The sequence below is a fragment of the Corylus avellana genome, chromosome 10 (assembly GCF_965113065.1).
Source record: "Corylus avellana chromosome 10, dhCorAvel1.hap1.2, whole genome shotgun sequence".
Lineage (NCBI taxonomy): Eukaryota > Viridiplantae > Streptophyta > Magnoliopsida > Fagales > Betulaceae > Corylus > Corylus avellana.
This window is the reverse complement of record NC_142499.1, coordinates 6,873,300-6,890,624: the sequence shown is the minus strand read 5'-3', so window position 1 is coordinate 6,890,624 and position 17,325 is coordinate 6,873,300. Positions and strand designations below refer to the sequence as shown.

At 34.9% G+C, this 17,325-nt stretch overlaps 2 pseudogenes; both read left to right on the top strand.

Moving 5' to 3' along the window:
* Positions 1 to 1,897: 1,897 nt before the first annotated feature.
* Positions 1,898 to 3,251, top strand: LOC148583293 (E3 ubiquitin-protein ligase PUB23 pseudogene; annotated as a pseudogene).
* Positions 3,252 to 15,811: 12,560 nt separating this feature from the next.
* LOC132162171 (E3 ubiquitin-protein ligase PUB23 pseudogene) lies at positions 15,812 to 17,049 on the top strand (annotated as a pseudogene).
* The last annotated feature ends 276 nt before the right edge of the window (positions 17,050 to 17,325 follow it).

Below are 17,325 nucleotides of genomic sequence, written 5' to 3'. Positions count from 1 at the left end.
TTAATATTTTTGGACCATTAGCGTCCACAAAAGTGGACGCTAATGGTTTAACTATCAGCGTCCACTTTTATTTGGACGCTAATAGTTATTATTATTATTTTTTTAAAAGGGCCATTAGGGTCCATAAAGTCGACCCTAATGGTTAACTAAAAGTGGACGCTATTGCTTGACTATTAGGGTCGACTTTCGCTTCCGTTTACATCATCTTTAGGGTCCAAACATTGCGACTTTTAGGGGCGATAAAGTGGACGCTAAAAGTGATCATTAGGGTCGACTTTTAAGTGGACCCTGATAATCAGACATTTGATCATTAGGGTCGGACTATTAGGGTCGACACTTTTAGGGTCGAAAAGTGGACGCTGTTGCCAACAGCGTCCACTTTAGGGTCTTTAGGGGCGACTTAAAGTCGCCCCTAAAGACCTAATTTCTTGTAGTGTTGTAGTGTCTTGGCCTCTTTAATGGACAGATCTTGGTCAGGGTTAATGCCGTATATACTTCTTAGCCAAAAAAAAACAAAAACAAAAACCTCCTAACAATCGCTACATTTTTATGTACGCATTCAAACAGTAAAAAGTAACCTTAAGACCTGAACCCACCGTGTTACTATTTTGTGTACATGAAATTATATTTATTTTTTAATAACATCAAGAATATTCTAAAAAAAGAATAAAAGAGCAACTCATTTGATAGGTGATAGTAATATGAAGGGTAAATAAAAGTGAATAATTTTACGCTTCGGATGTCACTTTTTAAAGAGGTGTAAATATAATTGTATGTGGTAGTAATTTAGGAGGTTAAAGTAGATATATATTTTTTTTATAAAAATATATTAATATATTATAAATGTGAAAATAAATAAGTAAATTCTTTAAATTACTGCCACGGGTGAGACGTCATGGTCGGCTTGGCGGTTGACTTCACATTAAACAGAAAAAGCATACAAAAGTAGAAATAAAACATCCAACTACCAAGAAAAGAATTTCGTAAACCATGGGTGCTGCGGATTAATCTACGGCCAGGCGGACGACCAGAGCGATCAACGGCTACGCTGCTCTCACAAGGCTTCTTAATGACAACAAAGGGCTCGTGGAAGCCTGCAGGGTAGAAGTAGAGTATAAGGACAGGTCAGCCCCTCTAAGAGGAGTTGGCTGGCGATGGCGGCTTTGAAATTTTGCCATGTGGATATGCATCGCACAGCCATAACTATTCTTACTGTCTGACTTGGACTACTTGGTTTTTTCTTGCCACGCGAGAAGACTAGATTTCATGGCCGACAACGACAATTTTATGAGATAAGTCATGACACCATGCTCTTTTGTCTTATCTTTTTTCTTCTTGATTGTTAATTTTCAGATTCAATAAAATATACATGGGATGGGGCTTTCCAATTCTTCTTGGAACACGTTTTTCATTGTTGTTCTAATCTCTTTGTGTGAGAGCTAGAATTTTCAACGCAACTAAATACTGTTCTTCATGAGTACTGTTAACTACTTTTTAAGTTTAAAATTAAAATAAATATTTCTTTTCTTTTTTTAAGTCCCAAAATCTATGGAATGTACATAGAATACTTCATACCTAAAAAAACATGGAATACTTCGTACGGCCATTGCAAGTTGCAATGGGGGTTGGGTTGACAAAGGCAAACGTTGAATCATTTTCCCCCTTACTTACCCTAATCATATATTCAATCATGCGGACAAATTCAAGTTATGCAACTCAATTTCCCCATTTGAAAAAGGTTGGCCAAGTAGAACCATGGAGTGACATCGTTTCCTAAATCCCACAACCATCGATGACCGACTCTTAATAGCTTGGAAAAGTCATCTCTCTCTCACTCTCTCTCTCAACGCTCTTATTTTGTCCGTGTTTTGACTCTCATTTTGGAAACCTCACTCCTCAACGCGTATATAAAACCACCCCTGATCTCCTCTCCCAACATCTTCAAACAAATTCACACAGCTAGCGCCTCTCTAACACCTTCAAACTTTTTATCTCATATCTGAAAATCAATGGACGAGATCGACGTTCCTCCCTTCTTTCTCTGCCCCATTTCTCTGGAGCTCATGAAAGACCCCGTCACAGTCTCCACCGGAATAACCTACGACCGCGAAAGCATCGAAAAGTGGTTGTTTTCCCGAAAGAACAACACCTGTCCGGCTACAAAACAAGCACTTCCCAACGACTGTGATCTCACGCCAAACCACACTCTCAGGCGATTGATCCAGTCTTGGTGCACCATGAACGCTTCTCACGGCGTCGAAAGGATTCCGACCCCGAAGCCTCCGATTAGCAAAACCCAAATTGCCAAGCTACTCAACGACGCCAAATCCCCACACTTGAATAGCAAGTGTTTGCAAAAACTCCGCTCAATCGCTTCGGAGAGCGCCGCCAACAAACGTTGCATGGAAGCTGCGGGAGCCGTTGAGTTCTTAGCTTCCATTGTGAGCTCAACAACAGTAGAAGAAGCTTCAAGCGCCGACGCCTTAAGCATCCTCTACAGTCTCCAGCTTTCAGAAGCTGCTCTGAAGAATCTCATCGGGAAAAATGGCGAATTTATCAAATCCTTGATACGAGTCATGCAACGTGGCAGCTACGAATCTCGTGCTTATTCGATTTTGTTGTTGAAATCCATGATGGCAGTGGCTGATCCGATGCAGATGATCAGGTTGGAAACCGAATTCTTCGTTGAAATAGTGCAGGTTTTGCATGATCAGATCTCCCAGCAGGCCTCAAGCGCCGCATTGAAATTGCTAATCCAGCTTTCTCCGTGGGGGAGAAACAGAATCAAAGCCGTCAATGGAGGCGCAGTTTCTGTTTTGATAGGACTTCTTCTTGATTCTTCCGAGCGAAGGGCTTGCGAGATGATGTTGATGGTGGTGGACATTCTATGCGGATGTGCCGAGGGGCGGGCAGAGCTCTTGGAGCATGCGGCAGGACTGGCCATCGTGTCAAAGAAAATTATGAGGGTTTCGCAGGTGGCGACCGACAAGGCGGTGAGAATTCTCCTGTCGGTTTCGAAGTTCTCGGCGACTCCAGCGGTTGTTCAAGAAATGTTGCAATTGGGTGTGGTGGCGAAGCTATGTTTGATGTTTCAAATGGACTGTGAGAACAAGGCTAAAGAGAAAGCTAGAGAGATACTTAAGCTGCACGCTAGGGCATGGAGGAATTCTTCATGTATACCAAAAAACTTGCTCTCTTCTTATCCATCTTGAGAGAGAGAGAGAGAGGGAGAGAATTAATTTCCCTTTTTAATTAGGATCCCTTTTCTGTGTACATATATAAATATGATTTAGTTCCATACAACATTGGTGGAATATAAGATCATTTCAAATTACAATTAAGCTGTGTTATTTTTCATTAATCGCTTCGAATTAATCTTTTGCTCGCGCGTTTTCCTTAATTCTAGGGCTTGGTTCTTGTAGTACAAATTGTTTGAAACCAGGAAATATTATCGGCAAAAACATATATGCTTCAATAATGTAGGACATGACACTAAATTAGGTCAAGCAGAAGTATTGATTCTTTCTTTAATTTTGGAGGATATTGAGAGCCTTAATTTCTTGGGTGTGCTTGTGCTTGTGCTTGGAACTTGGAAGTATGGCTTTCAAGGGTAGCAGAAGATTGATAAGCACATGAGCATATATGGTTGACATGCAAACCGGTCATTAATTAATTAAATAGACAAATCATAATTTTTGCTTAATTAATTCACCAATTATAAATTGCAACATTAATTTGTAAAAAAAAATTATAATAAAGTTCAGGGAAACTTCACAAAATCTTCATAAACTTTTACGTGTTTTGAAAGTGCCTTCAAGGTTGAAAAACTCTCAACTAAGGTTATCAAATTTTCAATTTCTTTCAATTGTCCCTTCCATTAGAATTTTTCGTTAAATCTTATTAAAGTTTTCAAAATATGAATGTTTTTTTAAAAAATAAAAAATTGTAAAGATTTAGGCATTTATTTTTTTTTCAAAAAAGAAGAAAACAAATTTGCAACATCTTTGCAATTTTTTTTTGTTTTTTACAATAAAATAAAATAAAATAAAAGGCATTTTGGGCATTTTGACAAAAAATTAACAGAAAATCATAATGAAAATGGGTTATTGAAAGTTAGATACCCTTAATTCAGAGTTTTTAACCTTGAAGGGTAGTATATAGAATTTCATGAAATTTCTCCTAAAAGTTACAATATCCTTAAAATACACTTTGTTATGATCATAATTAATATTTATCTCACTCTTATGAAAACCTTTTACGATAAAGATGGAAATCTTTAAATTTTATATTTTGTAAAGGAAATAAGGTCAGTATGGCCGAAACGCGCAAGTCCTGCCATTGGCCTAATTTTCTTAATTTCTCTTCTTAATTTTCTCTCTACCGGCGGCGACCCCTGCATGCAGTCCGTATATTGCTGCAGCCTGCAGGTTTAGACCAGGTTTTAAAACCAACAAATTTGGTGGTTTTCTTTTCACGTAATTGCGGAGCGGTCCAACTCCATCACCCAATTAAGAAGGAAAAAGTACTCCACCCTTTAGACTTTCTCATTTCTTTAACCTTTTCTAAACCACAAGATTAAATAGTCCTGCATGCCTCTATTAGTGGTACTAGAACCTCTAGAATCTGCATTAATTTATGTAGTATGATGGGGAAACTCTACAAGGAAAGTCCTTTCGGATTCATTCATGCAGAGTAAACCTCGAACTCGTGCATCGCACCTTTGAAAGTTTTTGTACACAAATCAGGATAAATCACTCGCTTTTACACCGCGGGATGTGGCTCTAAAGGAGAGTTTAAACCTAACAAATCTCGAACTTAAGATCTAAATCTATGAGGTGATCCTCACTAGTACGACAGGTCTCAACCAATACTATTCTATATTATATATTAAAGAATAGTTTTAACCTCTAAGATTTTTGAAGTCGAATGTTACAAGGAAATTAGTATGACTTTTCCACATTTCTCAATCGTCAGCAGCCAATCACATTTCTCAATTGTCAAGTCTATCACCCACCCTTAATATGTGGAGGAGATTTGTTTTACACTCCAACTAGGGATGGATTTACTCTAAATTAGACTTTGGAATCTACCCTCAAATGTACTTGACTGATAGCATCTTTTCTAAGTTCAAATTACAACTACTTTATGTTGCGTGTTACGTATTACGTATATCTAATATATATAATATATCGGATGTGCTGTTTATCATGATATTTAATGGAATATTAATTAAGTATTTTTTATCGGCTTAAACTATTATATTATAGTTATATAATATACATAAAGACAGTTAATGATTAACAGTTTTTTCAAAATTTTAAAAATAAAATCGTAATTATCTAGGCAGTTAGCCGTTAGCGATCAACGGGCGATTATTAACCGCAACCACCCGTTTTTTCACCCCCATCACACCCACCTCTAGATGCCAATAATTAAATTAATTTTCTCCTAGTTGATCGTCTACGTCATATTGGGTGACCATGTCATGTGTCTTCACAATCCATGCCCCCCATTGTTGCATGCCATGCGAAGGGGAGAAGGTGAGTAATTTAACTCTCACGTCGTCTACCACGTTGCCAAGATGAGCGATCCCTTATTGTTGCTACTCTTGTGGCGATGAGAATGTTTATTACTGATACAACAACTGCTGAAGCCTTAGCGGCATGGAAGTTGGCAGATTTGTGTGTGAGAATGGAGTTAGACAATGTTATATTAGAGGGGGATTCTATGGAAGTTGTTCAGGCTTTGAGAAAGGAGGAATGCACGTGGGGCCGTTATGGTACTTTGATTAATGATGCAAAGCTTTTGCTGCAGTGTGTCCAACAGTGGAGTGTTTGTCATGTAATGCATAAGGCTAATGAGGCATCCCATAGGCTTGCAAAGATAGCTCTTACTCTGGGTGAGGAGCGATTATGGATTGAGGATTTTCCTTTGTATGTCTGAAATACTGTTCTTGATAATGTTCTTTCTTATTAATGAGAATTGATCTCTTTTCAAACAAAAAAAGATGAGCGATCCCTTAAATTAATATTACTCTGCATTTATATATTATATTCTACCGAACTTTAATTTGTATAATATTCTACCATTTGACTGGGTGTTATTTTTTTATAATTTAATTTAAAGATATTGAATTTTATGAAAATAACAGCATGTATGCTTTAATTTAATCAATGGTCAATATTAAATTTTTTAAAATCTTTTTTCATTTTCTTTTTCTTATTAAAAGTTTTTAAAAGTAAATCAATTTTAAGATTCAGTCATGACTGTTGATTAAACTACAATATACATACTATTATTTAAATAAAAACATGTAAATCGTATCCAAATTTCTTCTAGACGATTGAGAGGATTCGTAATTCCGATGATGATAATGGGAGTTTTTTTCTTGGATCATATGCTTCTGGGATCATGCGTTGCAGCAATAGTTTCTAATATCTTGAATTTTCCAACCAAACAAAAATAATAATAAAAAAAAGTGTTCATTTTGGCACCTAAAATTTTTCATGGTCTTGACGGGCACCTGGAACATGTGGTCTGAGAAGGGAATTTTGTGTTAATTTTGAACCACAAATTTCAAGGCTGACTTAATAATTAATATGGTCTTGACTGCCACCTAGAACACGTGGTTCATAAAAATTCCACGCAGCACTTATTAATGGCTTTTACTTCCTACTTTATGTATAGGGTTTTGAATATGCATGATTCTAAGGTCAAAACATACTAGAAAATTCTCACTAAATTAATTATAATGCAGGTCCACGTACGCCCGAGGGACCAATCATAATGCAGGCAGAATATATATATATATATATATATATACTCGGAGATGGGGACCATGGGGTTGTTGTTCCAAGTTTTTGACCAGCAAAGCAAAGGTAGAAACTTCCCACGACCAAAAATTAATGTTTCCACGATCGATCTTTGCAATTTGCACGCTTAATTTGGTAACTTCCTACTTCTTGATAACTTCTTCTACGTACCTTTGTAGAAAAAGACATAAGAGTTGCCTATTTTCTGTTATATGACTTCTAAAGTTCCGTGACGTGCAAACATGTACTGCCGCAATAATAGAATAATCTATTTATAGTTGAATAAGAATAAAAAAAAAAATTAGAAATACAATAATTACAAAGTCACATAATATTCTTAGCATATTTACAATAAGAAATAAAAACCTTCAATATTTATAATAACATCTTCTAGGCTTCTAGCTAGGATTGAAAGAGACGTAATTGTATTTATAATAACATCTTCTAGGCTTCTAGCTAGGATTGAAAGAGACGTAATTGTAATTGAATTATATCATATATGCCACGTGTGTGTGTGTGTATATATATATATATATATATATGTGTGTGTGTGTGTGTGTGTGTGTGTGTGTGTGTGTGACAAAATTGCATGTCTATATGATCTAGACAGGATTGTAGTCTTTTGTCCTCTAATTTTTCAAATACCGAGTACTCTTCTTCTCTAGGATATGTTAGGATTCCAATTCTAGTTTCCCGTTGGTTTGGAGTTTGAAGTTACTCACAACGTCGCGTGTATTTGAATTTTATAAGGATGTCTTTTCCATTTGGTTTATTGTCGTTCCAGCTGCATAATTAATATCTAAAACTATGGCAGCCCCAACCCTAGCTAGCTACCTACCTACCATGAGAGCTTGAATGCCTGTGCTGCATGTTGAACTTTTCTTGGCCCGCAATCAAAGCTGATGGAGGAATCATTGGTTGCAGATCGGCTGAGATTGGTCCATCTAGTTGGCAACGAATACATGGACTAGAATCAAAGTTGTAGGCATGAATGTAGAATAATCCTTTTTTTTTTAATTAATTATGTTGTAATTAATTTGTATAATGCCGTTTGAATGTGTTAATTAAGCATGCCATGATCAGCTAGCATTCATCATGAGCCAAAAATGAGCTCTATTCAAGAAATTCTTAGTTGTAATATTAAGAATTAATGGCTTTATTTTCTTGTTTATTATAAACAGTTGGATCATAATATATTGTCTTTTATTCCAAGGCGTCATTTGTCTCCTTAATTACGCTTCAAATTCGCCTGGGGTTCGCATGCATAATTATAACCATCCATCCATAAAACTTGTGTGTGATAAACGTTACCAAAAGATTTGTGATTTTAGACACTATATATTTTGCCTCAATAACTCAAAAAATATTTTTGATGGTGTAATTTGAAAGACCAAAACTTTGTGTTTAGCTTTCCTTTAGACACAATATATGTTGCCTCATCAATGACTGAGATGTTTATTGGTAATGTTTTTCTCTTTGTTAATGGCAGAGGAAAAGGGTGAGAAAAAGAGGTGAGTTGACATGGAACACACATGGCTTTAAGTAAATGACGTGTTAAGTCTAACATGCCTTGTTGCCAGTGAGTAATCAAATCAGCCACATGTAACTATCTGATTTGTCTGACATGGCACCACATTAATGGATTATGTCTAAATCTTAGAAGGAAGTCGGGATTAGAAAGCTATTTGCTTTTTTTATTCTCAACCAATTTGTATACCACACAGAGCTAAATTATAAATGGGTACAACCACAAGAACTAGTTCTGCATTAATTAAAAAAAAAAAAAAAAAAAAAAAAACAACGTAACATCTGCTATATGAATCGTTTGTTTGTGCATGATCACACAACAAAGAAAAAAAATAAATAAATAAAGTGTTTTATAAGCTGTTGGCCATGGGGATACATAACGTTTTTTACAAATGGATCATGAATCTCAAACTTGGCTATAGAAGTGATATTCTTGATATATATATATATATATATAACACTCAATACACTTAAAAGATTATTTCAAAGGCAATTTCCCCATCCTATTCTATACAATATTTATAATCATAGTGAGTTAAATAATAAGAAAACAACAAAGAAATTCATACTCCCTGATCATGTTCTTGAGAAAGTATCATCACTTGACAAATCCAACGGGCTCCAATTAGAAATCAACAAATTTGGATCTTCAGCTTCTTGTCCAATTGGCAGCTGGAGCAGCTATTTTGTGGAGTGGTTGTTTCTCCTTTATTGTCTTTCTGTTCTTTTTCTATATTTACTTTTCTGTTTTTTGTGGGTTACTGTCTCATGGTTCTTTGATTTGATCCAGTGGAAGAGACTTTTGTAGTTGGTGTTCGTTCTTCATCAATGACTCTATTATGGTTTGTGACAGTAAGTTTCTTGCAACAACCATTTCATGATGGTTGTTGCCTTTACCAGTTCGGCCTCTTCATTGAGTTCTTTTGCCATTTGTTACCATGCGCGGCTCTTAAAAAGGTCTAGCTTGTTTATGGTTCTTTTAGAATTATGAAAGAAAGACCATTGCCTATTGTTTCTCTGTTTGTTTGTATTGTCTTTTTTGTTTGGGTTATATTGTTAAGGTGTCCGCCCTATTATTGTTGTTCGATTCTCTGTAACCCGTTTCCCATATTTGAATAATAAAAATAATTTAAAAAATATATATAAAAATAATAAAAAATAAATAAAAAAAGAGATGTGTAGTGTGCCCCTCTAAAGGAGCCCATCAAATGGAAATCCTAAAAAGATGATTGGATATCCATGATTGGATTTGGATATCGAGGTTAGTGGTAAAAGAATCCAAACAATGTGCAGCCAATTAGACGATTTTATTTATACCATGTGGTCATGTTTTAATTTTAATTACCACGTGGATGCATGCAAAAACTGACGTAATTTTCAAAAGCAAATTATTTGCTAAAGCTTGGGCCAAATGCCATTCGCAACAACTTTAATGATTATATTAGTTGTAAAGTAAATATAATTAGTAATTAAATATGATCATGATAAGTAAGGAATCGGATCCTCTTCGGTCTAAAATGGATTGGAGAGCATCTACCAGTTGATGGCCATGATTTCTTCCAAGAAATCTTAAGGTCATAAATAGGACACATGTCCCACTAATAAAAATATAATAAAATATTATTTACAATTTAAAAATTAAAATATTCAAAAACTGATGGAGTGGCTAGCTACCCCATCTTTGTCATAAGGGGTAGCCGGCCATCCTGGTTGGAGCTGGGCGTGGCTTCAGCCACCCCATGGCTCTTGGGGGTGATTGGACCAAATAAAAAAAATGGTTAATAACTTTTTCAGTACCTGAGTTTTCACTTTTTTATTTTTTTCCCCCTGAGTTTTAAAACATGACAAATCTAGTACCCAACCTATGGGGAAAAGACAAAATCAATACCTCCGTTAGTTCCGTCAGTCCTACTTAAGGGGTTTAGTAGGAAAATCAACAAGGAAAACTTGGAACCCTAAAAAGTAAAAATAATTAAAAAAAAAAAAAAAAAAAAACGAGCTTCCTCTGTTTGGTTGCCGAGAAAACAAGGGAAATAATGTGTTGCTGAGTTGACAAGAATTTATTTTTATTTCAGACACTATTACATGTCCAAGTTCTTTCAGGTAATTTCAGAGAATAGTTCTAAGCTTTCCTTGTTGATTTTCCTACTAAACCCGTTAAGTAGGACTGACGGAATTAACAGAGGTATTGATTTTGTCTTTTCCCCATAAGTTGAGTACTAGATTTGTCATGTTTTAAAACTCAGGGAGGAAAAAATAAAAAAGTGAAAACTCAGGTACCAAAAAAGTTATTAACCCTAAAAAAATTAAAAAAAAATTAAAAAATTAAAAAAATTAAAATTAAAAATTAAAAATTAAAGATTGGCAATTTGCAGGTGGCTGAACCACCCTCATGGCCTGGGGTGGCCAAAGCCATACCCAACCCCAACGGAGGCTTTTGGGGGGTGGACGAATCACCCCCAAATGCCAATCTGTTATTTATTTATTTATTATTATTATTATTATTTTTTATTTGGCCCTTGGGGGTGACCGAACCACCCCCAAGGGCCATGGGGTGGCTGAAGCCACACCTAGCCCCAACCAAGGTGGCGGCCACCCCCTATGGCAAAGATGGGGTGGCCAACCACCCCATTAGTTTTTTAATATTTTAGGTTTTAATTTTTTTAAAATTTTAAATAATATTTTATTATATTGTTATTAGTGGGATATATATGTGTCCCATTTATAACCTCAAGATTTTTTAGAAGAAATCCTAAGAAAACCTGGCTATCAGTTGGATATTCGATTATGATAATTAATAGTAACTAGCACATAACCCGCACTATGCGCGGGATTCTTCTGTGTAATTTAATTTTAAAATATAAACGCATCCACATCTTACTTTTCAAGTGAAAAAATCTATCTTGCTTATTCTAACGAAAAGACACACTAAAAGTTATATACCAGTACATTATTGAACATGCACTTTTTTTTAAAGTGTGCTGAACATACACTTAATGACACAATCATACACAAATGAATTAAAACATAAGACTACCATTGAATTTAGTTTAATTTATATAAACTAAAACATGGTAAAATTTTTGTTCCCGCCGGAGTAGTTTAAAATGAAAAGAAGTATAAAGAGAAAAAAAATAATAAAATAGCAAGAATAAAACTTGGATTCTGATTTTCAAATCATTAATATAAATTAGTAAGAATCTATTATATTGTTGTTGTAATACTTATTATATTTCAATACAAATAAAACTCGTATACTTCTGAACATTCGAAGAAGAAAAAAAAAACACAGATAAAAAGAAACAAAATATTTTTTTATGAATACAAAATAATACTACATTTTTTTACTCAACATTTAATGTATCTATTTTTTTTTTTTTCCAAATGATCAAAAAAATTTCAAATTTTGAACAATTGAAAAAAAAAAATACAGAGGAAAATAAACAATTTATTTTTTTTAATAAAAATTTGTTCGTATAGATATACTTAGTTTAAAATGAAAAGTATAAAGAAAAAAAAAATAGCCTTTCAAAAAAATGGGCTATATATATGGCTAATTTTTATTTTTTATTTTTATAACTTATATGGCCGATTATGAATAGTTAATCAATGTAGTATGTTTTTAAATTTTAATTATTTTCTTTATATAGTTTTGGAAAGTAATAAATTCTGAGAAAATAATATCGTACAAATCAAAGGCATATAATTTTGAACATTTGAAAAAAAAAAAAAAATACAGAGGAAAATAAACAATTTTTTGTTTTAATAAAAGGGAAAAGTGCAAAATTAATCTTTGTGGTTTACCTGATTTACAATTAACTCCTTATGGTATTAAAATGAACTCAAATGTCCCTGAGGTATGTCAAAAATATAATTTAGTCTCTACAATCAAATTCCCTCCACTAATTTAAAAAATTTCTTTAGTATGACATTGACTTAAATATGACAAGTATCACAATTATATTAGCTCTAATGTTTTAGGCTATTAAAACCTGTTAAGTCAGTGAACGGAATTTAACTGTAGGGATTAAATTATTTTTTTAGCATACCTCAATAATTTTTTAGTTCATTTTAATACCACAAGAAGTTAATTGTGCAAAATTCAAATAAACCATAAAGATTGAATTTACATTTTTCTCTTAATAAATATTTGTTCCTATAGATATACTTGGTTTAAAATGAAAAGTATAAAGAAAAAAAATAGCCTTTTAAAAAAATGGGCTATACGGCAGAATATTATTATTATTATTATTATTATTATTTTATGACTTAAATGGCCGATTATGAGTAGTTAATTAATTTAATGTAGTATGTTTTTAAATTCTAAATATTTTCTTTATATAGTTTTGGAAATTAATAAATTATGAGAAAATAATAACGTAGATTAAATTTTTGAACTTAATGAAATCACATATAAGGAAAATTATTGAAATATAATTAAATGCTTTTAATTAAGCTAATTTAATGACCGGTTTACTATTAAAAATAGATTAAAAAATTATGCCTTAAAAAACGAGTTTAACCTTTAAAAGAAGTGGGTTCACACGCCACATGTCGCAATTCTAAATTACTTTTAAAGAGTGATTCGGCCTATATATATATATATATATATATATATATATATATATATATGTTGTTATCGTACACAATAATTGATGAACAATATAGAATCAAAGGGAAAGAGAGATCAAGAGAGAGTCGAAACACAGATTTAACGTAGTTCGGCAATTTGCCTATGTCCACACAGAGGCGGCTGTATTTTTACTCTTAATGATTCAGGGTTACATCATACATAATTACATATATATAAAAAAAAAAACCCTAAACCCTACTTGTACGGACTTATCGCGACGTTCATTCCGCTCCCGCCTACTTGGCTTTCGACTGGTATTAATATGAGCCACCAATTCCATCTCCAACTCATTTAAAATCATGCCAAATGTCTATAAACATTTAAAACGGTAGTCTATATTAGTAAACTGCTATTAATGACCTTAAGAATTTAATGTGCGTTTCAAATGTTTATCGATATTTGGCACTATTTTAAATAGGTTTGAGGATATTTCCTCCAAGCTGGTTTAGAGGAAATTTCTGTCCAAAATTTATAACCTTTCTAATCAATGCCTTCTGTTTTCTGGAATTGGATTATTTGGTTTCAAATGAAATAGTGATGTTATTTAAAATTTTAAATTTTAAATTTTAAATGATGCAAGCCAGTTTTACCCATTTTGGTTAAATTCACACCTGAAGAGTTTTACTAAAAATGTTATATCTCAAATTTTCGAATATCTGATTTGAGCAAGATTGATGGCATTGGAAAGCTAATTCAAATATCTACAAAGTCTTGTGTCACGAGGTTTGGCTAATTCCGATGTTTGTTAAGTCAAAACGGGATGCAAATGGAAGATTAAAAAGCTAAACGGAAATAAATGCAATAATCCAATAAGAAAAGACTTGATTGCTCTATTGGGGACTTTAAAGAAGATTTTATTCCAGCAAATCAAATAATCCAACAATCAAATATATTTTATTTTATTATTTACATTATTTAAATTATGATTTTATTTAATAGTAATTTTTCCTTTATTATTCTAGAAGTTCACATAATAGGCTTAGGTTTACTTTTGTTCTAAGTTTGCTTATTGTTATAAATACAACCAACCTAATATGTAAGAGATAGATTTTATGTATTTTGATCAGTTTATCAATATGAAACAGAGAGTGGGGGGTTTTCTATCCATTTTGCCTTGATTTCTTGATAGAATCTTGGTTTAAGAAGAGTTGTGATTCTATTGTTGTTTGCTATTGCAAACCCTCTACCTTCACGTTGTAATATATATAATATTAAATATGTAAAATTTAATTTAAACTATAAAATAAATTCCCTCTATCAAACCCTAATCCGGCTTTGATCATGTATTACAGAATAATAAAATACAACAGATTCAATGAATAACATGTTTCACGTAATATGGGCAGTCATCCATTGCACTCTCTGACTCTCATTCTTCATAACTCTGTCCTATATATGCTTCACGTCGTCGATCGGTGGTGATTACATTGAATTATAAAGGTCGTCTTCGCCTCTTTAATGCACAGATCTTGGTCAAGGTTAATGATACAAGAATAACTGATTCGATACGTGATAGTAATATGAAATGTAGATAAAAGTGATTAATTTTACGCCTCTGGATGTTGCTTTTTAAAGAGGTGTAAATAAAATTGTACGTACGTGGTAGTAATTTAGGAGGTTAAAGTAGATTTTTTTTTTTTTTTTTAATATATATATAAAAATATACTAATATATTATAAATGTGAAAATAAATAAGTAAATTCCTTAAATTACTGCCACGGGTGAGACGTGATGGTGGGCTTGGCGGTTGACTTCACATTAAACAGAAAAAGCATACAAAAGTAGAAATAAAACATCCAACTACCAATTACGAAAAGAATTTCGTAAGCCATGGGTACGTACTGCGGAGCAATCTACGGCCAGGAGGACGACCAGAGCGATCTACGGCTACGCTGCTCTCACATGGCTTCTTAATGACACGGAAGGGCTCGTGGAACTGTGGAAGCCTGTAGGGTGGAAGTAGAGGATAAGGACAGGTCAGCCTCTCAAAGAGGAGTTGGCTGGCGATGGCGGCTTTGAAATTTTGCCATGTGGATATGCATGGCACAGCCATTACTATTCTTACTGCTTGGGGTTTTTTTGCCACGTGAAAAGACTAGATTTCATGGCCGACAACGACAATTTTATGAGATAAGTCATGACACCATGCTCTTCTGTCTTATCTTATAGGGGCTTCAACGTACTGTTAACTACTGTTCTTCATGAGTACTGTTATCTACTTTTTAAGTTTAAAATTAAAATTAAAATAAATATTTGTTTTCTTTTTAAGTCCCAAAAACAAAATCTATGGAATGTACGTAGAATACTTCATACCTAAAACAAACGTGGAATGCTTCGTACGGCCGTTACAAGTTGCAATGGGGGTTGGACAAAGGCAAACGTTGAATCATTTGGTCCTTACTTACCCTAATCATATATTAAATCATGCGGACAAATTCAATTTATGCAACTCAATTTCCCCATTTGAAAAAGGTTGGCCAAGTAGAACCATGGAGTGACATCGTTTCCTAAATCCCACTACCTTTTGTCGGCAAGCGGACGCTTCTAAAATCCAGGAGTTTCATAAAATTAAATAAAAAAATAAAATAAAAAACATATATAACTTGTAGAGAGAGAAAGTCAAAGGGCGTGACATGTTCAATTAAGCTTGTGCTGTGCTCTGCCGTGCTGTGCTAGTCTTATTTTGCCCATGTTTTGACTCTCATTTTGGAAACCTCACTCCTCAACGCGTATATAAAACCCCCCCTGATCTCCTCTCCCAACATCTTCAAACCAATTCACACAGCTAGCGCCTTCTCTAACACATTCAAACTTTTTATCTCGTATCTGATCAAAATCAATGGACGAGATCGACGTTCCTCCCTTCTTTCTCTGCCCCATTTCTCTGGAGCTCATGAAAGACCCCGTCACAGTCTCCACCGGAATAACCTACGACCGCGAAAACATCGAAAAGTGGTTGTTTTCCGGGAAGAACAACACCTGTCCGGCTACAAAACAAGCACTTCCCGCCGACTGTGATCTCACGCCAAACCACACTCTCAGGCGATTGATCCAGTCTTGGTGCACCATGAACGCTTCCCACGGCGTCGAAAGGATTCCGACCCCGAAGCCTCCGATCAGCAAAACCCAGATTGCCAAGCTCCTCAACAACGCCAAATCCCCACACTTGAATACCAAGTGTTTGCAAAAACTCCGCTCAATCGCTTCGGAGAGCGCCGCCAACAAACGTTGCATGGAAGCTGCAGGAGCCGTTGAGTTCTTAGCTTCCATTGTGAGCTCAACAACAGTAGAAGAAGCTTCAAGCGCCGACGCCTTAAGCATCCTCTACAGTCTCCGGCTTTCAGAAGCCGCTCTGAAGATTCTCATCGGGAAAAGTGGCGAATTTATCAAATCATTGATACGAGTCATGCAACGTGGCCGCTACGAGTCTCGTGCTTATTCGATTTTGTTGTTGAAATCCATGATGGAAGTGGCTGATCCGATGCAGATGATCAGGTTGGAAACCGAATTCTTCGTTGAAATAGTGCAGGTTTTGCATGATCAGATCTCCCAGCAGGCCTCAAGCGCCGCATTGAAACTACTAATCCAGCTTTCTCCGTGGGGGAGAAACAGAATCAAAGCCGTCAATGGAGGCGCAGTTTCTGTTTTGATAGGACTTCTTCTTGATTCTTCCGAACGAAGGGCTTGTGAGATGATGTTGATGGTGGTGGACATTCTCTGCGGATGCGCCGAGGGGCGAGCGGAGCTCTTGGAGCACGGGGCGGGGCTGGCCATCGTGTCGAAGAAAATTATGAGGGTTTCGCAGGTGGCAACCGACAAGGCGGTGAGAATTCTCCTGTCGGTTTCGAAGTTCTCGGCGACTCCAGCAGTTGTTCAGGAAATGTTGCAGTTAGGTGTAGTGGCAAAGCTATGTTTGATGGTTCAAATGGACTGTGAGAACAAGGCTAAAGAAAAAGCTAGAGAGATACTTAAGCTGCACGCTAGGGCATGGAGGAGTTCTTCATGTATACCAAAAAACTTGCTCTCTTCTTATCCATCTTGAGAGAGAGAGTGGGAGAGAATTAATTTCCCTTTTTAATTAGGATCCTTTTTCTGTGTACATATATAATTGATTTAGTTCCACCAAACATTGGTGGAATATAAGATCATTTCAAATTACAATTAAGTTGTGTTATTTTTTATTAATTGCTTCGAATTAATCTTTTGCTCGCGCGTTTTCATTAATTCTAGGGCTTGGTTCTTGTAGTACAAATTGTTTGAAACCATGAAATATCATGGGCAAAAACATATATGCTTCAATAATGTAGGACATGACACTTGATTAGGTCAAGCAGAAGTATTGATTCTTTCTTT